The following is a 6048-nucleotide window of genomic DNA, read 5'->3' as shown; positions in this document are numbered from 1 at the left end:
CCCAGGCACTTCTAGTTACGCCCCTGCTCATATACCAGTCACATCACCTGCCCCCATCTAATAATACGGCATCAGGAGAAGCCGCTATGTAGTTCTCATTCCTGTGGAAACTAGACTGTCACTCATGATGCCAACCTTATAGTGTATATGGCACAGCAGGTCGATGGTCCACTGCCAGACAGGTGCCACCTGAGGATTGATGACCTCTAGCAGAGGCAATCAGGCAGAAGTCTGCAGCTTGGAAGAGATTTGCAAAAATGACGTCCACTGGACACAAAGAAGAGAGCAAGGAAAGGAGGGAAGATGAGAATGAGAGGAGAGGACAGCGTGACCGGATCCAGCATCAGGAAGAAGAGGAGAGGAGCCGAGGAGAGTGGATCTGAGGATGAGCATCTGACAGCAGCCAAGACTCTAAAACATCTGGCTCCTATGCCAGGGGTACCATCAGCCGCTTCACCATCCATCAGGTCTTGGGTAGGGGCAGTAAGTTTTATTTTATTCATGTTTAATCTAACATCTCTATTTTATCCCCATCTATTGCTTTCTGTTATCAGCCATTTCATGTAGTGCATTAGAAGACATTTGTGTAATCCTCACAGTTCTGCTGCAATAAATGCACAGCATACCAACATAAAGGGGGTATCCCACATTATTGTAAAACATGAAAATCAGACATCATCTAGTACATGACAGTCTCTTTCTAACAAAGCCAGAACCAGCCCTGTACCTCACATGGGTCCAGAGATCTCCGCATTCATTGCTCTGCTACATTTATATCAAGCTGAAAGCTCAAGGGGAGTGTCTGTTCTGCTGCAGCTAAGGGGGCGTGTCCATGCTCTCCCTATCACAGCTCAGGAGGCGTGTCTATGCTCTCCCTATCACAGCTCAAGGGGAGTGTCTGTTCTGCAGCTAAGGGGACGTGTCCATGCTCTCCCTATCACAGCTCAAGGGGAGTGTCTGTTCGGCAGCTAAGGGGGCGTGTCCATGCTCTCCCTATCACAGCTCAAGGGGAGTGTCTGTTCTGCTGCAGCTCTCTCCCCATCACAGCTCAGGCGGTAGTTAACCACTACAGGACCGCCGTACGCAGGATTGCGTCTTTGCGGCGGCCCTGTTATTCTGAGTGGACGCGCCGGCGCGTCCTCTCGCGAGACGCGAGATTTCCTGTGAACGTACGCACACAGGCACGCGCGTTCACAGGAACCGGAGGTAAACTAGCTGATCTGCAGCCTGCCAGCAGCGATCGTAGATTTTTTTAACCCCTAAAAGGTATATTAGACGCTGGTTTGATAACAGCGTCTAATATACCTGCTACCTGGTCCTCTGGTGGTCCCTTTTGCTTGGATCGACCACCAGAGGACACAGGCAGCTCTGTAATAAGTAGCACCAAACACCACTACACTACACACCCCCCCTGTCACTTATTAACCCCTGATCACCCCATATTAGACTCCCTGATCACCCCCCTGTCATTGATCACCCCCCTGTCATTAATCACCCCCCTGTAAGGCTCCATTCAGACGTCCGTATGTGTTTTGCGGATCCGATCCATGGATCCGCGGATCCGCAAAACACATACGGACGTCTGAATGGAGCCTTACAGGGGGGTGATCAATGACAGGGGGGTGATCACCCCATATAGACTCCCTGATCACCCCCCTGTCATTGATCACCCCCTTGTAAGGCTGGCTCCATTCAGAGGTCCGTATGTGTTTTGCGGATCCATGGATCGGATCCGCAAAACACTTACGGACGTCTGAATGGAGCCTTACAGGGGGGTGATCAATGACAGGGGGGTGATCAATGACAGGTTGGTGATCACCCCATATAGACTCCCTGATCACCCCCCTGTCATTGATCACCCCCCTGTAAGGCTCCATTCAGACATTTTTTTGGCACAAGTTAGCGGAAATTGATATTTTTTTTTTGTTTTTGTTTTTTCTCATATTCCACTAAGTCTCATATTCCACTAACTTGTGACAAAAAATAAAATCTCACATGAACTCGCCATACCCCTCACGGAATCCAAAAGCGTAAAAAATTTTTGACATTTATATTCCAGACTTCTTCTCACGCTTTAGGGCCCCTAAAATGCCAGGGCAGTATAAATACCCCACATGTGAACCCATTTTGGAAAGAAGACACCCCAAGGTATTTTGTGAGGGGCATGGCGAGTTCATGTAAAATTTTATTTTTTGTCACAAGTTAGCGGAAAGGGAGACTTTGTGATAAAAAACAAAAAAATATCAATTTCCGCTAACTTGTGCCAAAAAAATTAAACTTCCATGAACTCGCCATGCCCCTCACGGAATACCTTGGGGTGTCTTCTTTCCAAAATGGGGTCACATGTGGGGTATTTATACTGCCCTGGCATTTTAGGGGCCCTAAAGCGTGAGAAGAAGTCTGGAATCCAACTGCCCTCCTAAAAGATACTCATTGGAATTTGGGCCCCTTTGCGCACCTAGGCTGCAAAAAAGTGTCACACATGTGGTATCGCTGTACTCAGGAGAAGTAGGGCAATGTGTTTTGGGGTGTCTTTTTACATATACCCATGCTGGGTGAGAGAAATATCTCTCTATAATGACAACTTTGTATAAAAAAAATGGGAAAAGTTGACTTTTAGAGAGATATTTCTCTCACCCAGCATGGGTATATGTAAAAATACACCCCAAAACACATTGCCCTACTTCTTCTGAGTACGGCGATACCACATGTGTGACACTTTTTTGCAGCCTAGGTGGGCAAAGGGGCCCAAATTCCAATGAGTACTTTTAGGATTTTACAGGGCATTTTTTACACATTTGGATTCCAGACTTCTTCTCACGCATTAGGGCCCCTAAAATGCCAGGGCAGTATAACTACCCCACAAGTGACCCCATTTTGGAAAGAAGACACCCCAAGGTATTTCTTGATGGGCATAGTGAGTTCATGGAAGTTTTTATTTTTTGTCACAAGTTAGCGGAATATGAGACTTTGTAAGGAAAAAAAATAAAAAATCATAATTTTCCGCTAACTTGTGACAAAAAATAAAAACTTCCATGAACTCTCTATGCCCATCAGTGAATACCTTAGGGTGTCTACTTTCCGAAATGGGGTAATTTGTGGGGTGTTTGTACTGTCTGGGCATTGTAGAACCTCAGGAAACATGACAGGTGCTCAGAAAGTCAGAGCTGCTTCAAAAAGCGGAAATTCACATTTTTGTACCATAGTTTGTAAACGCTATAACTTTTACCCAAACCATTTTTTTTACCCAAACATTTTTTTTTATCAAAGACATGTAGAACAATACATTTTGAGAAAAATTTGTATAGAAATGTATATAAAAAAAAAAAAAATTACAACTGAAAGTGAAAAATGTCATTTTTTTAAAAAAAAAATTGGTAAATTTCAATTAATAACAAAAAAAGTAAAAATGTCAGCAGCAATGAAATACCACCAAATGAAAGCTCTATTAGTGAGAAGAAAAGGAGGTAAAATTCATTTGGGTGGTAAGTTGTATGACCGAGCAATAAACGGTGAAAGTAGTGTAGGTCAGAAGTGTAAAAAGTGGTCTGGTCATTAAGGGTGTTTAAGCACTGGGGGCTGAGGTGGTTAAAGGATGAAACTGAGCATGTGCGGCCTTCTTGGTGAGCAGGAAAAAGAAAGAAAAAGAACAAACAGCAGGTGGCGCTATACAGATACATTTCACTGAATAACTCAGTGACTATACAACATTTTAAATTACATGTAATTACAAAAGTATTCAGATCCAGGGGCTGGTTTGAAAACTGTAGAATATACACTGTCTGTCCAAAAAAGAAGTCGACATCTGGATTTAACTAAGCAAATAGATATGAGACTCCTACTGGATAATTACTGCATGGGCGATTATCTTTAAGCTGGCAACAAGTTATTTAACCCCAACTGGTGCAATGAGTTGCTTCTCATTTCTTAACCACTTCACATCCGGGCCATTTGCCCCCTTCCTGACCAGGCCTAATTTTGCAAATCTGACATATGTCACTTTATGTGGTAATAGCTCTGGAACGCTTTTACTTATCCAAGCCATTCAGAGATTGTTTTCTCGTGACACATTGTACTTCATGATAGTCATAAATTTGAGTCAATATATTTCACCTTTATTTATGAAAAAATCCCAAATTTACCAAAAATTTGGAGAGAAAAAAATCGCAATTTTCAAAATTTATATTTCTCTGCTTTTAAAACAGAAAGTGATGCCTTATAAAATATTTATTATTTAACATTCCCCATATTTCTACTTTAAGTTGGCATCATTTTGGAAATGTCATTTTATTTTTTTAGGACGTTAGAAGGCTTATAATTTTAGAAGCAATTCTTAAAATTTTAAAGAAAATTGCCAAACTTTTTAAGGACCAATTCAGGTCCGAAGTCACTTTATGGGGCTTACATAGTGGATACCACCATAAATGACCCCATTGTAGAAACTACACCCCTCAAGTTACTTAAAACTGATTTTAAAAACTTTGTTAACCCTTTAGGTGTTCCACAAGAATTAAAGGAAAATGGAGATCAAATTTTTAAATTAAATTTTTTGGGCAGATTTTCCATTTTAATCCATTTTGTTCTTTAACACATTGAGGGTTAACAGCCAAACAAAACTCAATATTTATTATCCTGATTCTGCGGTTTACAGAAACACCCCACTTGTGGTCGTAAAATGATGTAACACGGCAGGGCGCAGAAGAAAAGGAACTCCACATGGTTTTTGGAAGTCAGATTTTGCTGTTTTTATACTCAATAAAACTGAAATATTAATGTAATTTTTGGTGTCCAAAGAGTTGTTACATCTATCAACTAGGTGACCCCCCTTTCCCCAATATAATAATCTGTTTCTTTTACATCAAGTCAAACAAGTTTGGGGTACTGTGATTTAATCCCCCCCACCCAAGACAAAATAGTTTTTCTGAAAACCTCTTTAAGCTGACCACAGATAAGAGACACAGGCTTTTTGTTGAATCTGCTGTAAGGGTTAACTAGAGGAAAGTCGTCTGGACCTGACAATATCCACCTACCATCCCATGTATGTGAGGGTGTTCAGACCCTGCACCAATGGAAGATGTGGGGAGAAAGAAGGATTGGGTATGCTGGATTTCAACATGCCTGGTCATTTCCTCCCATAGCAGAAAAGCCACTGCTAGAGGTGTCTGGTAGCAGCTTGTTCTTTTCTCCCCTTTGCCAACACAGGCATACTCAGCCAAGCCAAGCATGCATGTGCAGGGCAGAATTAGCAAGTATAGCGGTCATTTGCTCATACATGTATGACCACCAGACTGTCAGCAGACTAAAAACATTTTACATCAAAGTCCATCCTTTCCCCCCAGAAACCTGTATGGCCTGATGTGCTCCCTGCCTATAGGACTGTGCGCACAGGCACATTTCATTACATCTGTAAACTCCTTCCTTGAGAGCGAGCCTGTACTGTTTTTGCCTTGGCCTCGGGCCGTTTTTGTCACTGTATATTTGACATTGCACGCAGTGATCCGTGAGCTGAGAGCGCTCGACTCCTCCGGCTGAATTCATAAATAAACAGGAGCAAGAAAACGCTGGTTTATTCCAAGACATGGAGGCAACAAACTGAGACTGAGTTGAGCTAAAATACGGGTGATTATTATTTTGTCAAATTCTTTAGTATTACGTAGCTGTTACTTTGTGCAAATAGTAATGGCAACCAAAGTATCCAGATTATCAAGAAACAGTTGCATCGATACTTTCCGTCAATAGTAAATTTGGCACAACGATCGTAAGTTGCGCAGCCATGCCCCATTTATGCATCTTTTCTTTTAAGCTGTCACATGTTGCAAAACTAGACTTAAAGAGGACCTCTAACCTCTCCTGACATGTCTGTTTTAGTAACTACTTGCATCCCCCTTGTAATAACAATTCAGGAGCATCTATTCTTATGACTTGCTAGAAGTTTGCAATGAAGGTCCAGCTGGGTGTCTCCAGTTGGGGGGGGGGGGGGGGGTGGGGGATGTTCCTGCACAGTTTGACACTATACAATCTGCTGCCAGTGTCAGGCTGTGCAGAGAC

Source organism: Bufo bufo, chromosome 6 (genome assembly GCF_905171765.1).
Source record: "Bufo bufo chromosome 6, aBufBuf1.1, whole genome shotgun sequence".
Taxonomy (NCBI): domain Eukaryota; kingdom Metazoa; phylum Chordata; class Amphibia; order Anura; family Bufonidae; genus Bufo; species Bufo bufo.
The sequence above is the reverse complement of the archived record's forward strand: the minus strand, read 5'-3'. Positions refer to the sequence as shown.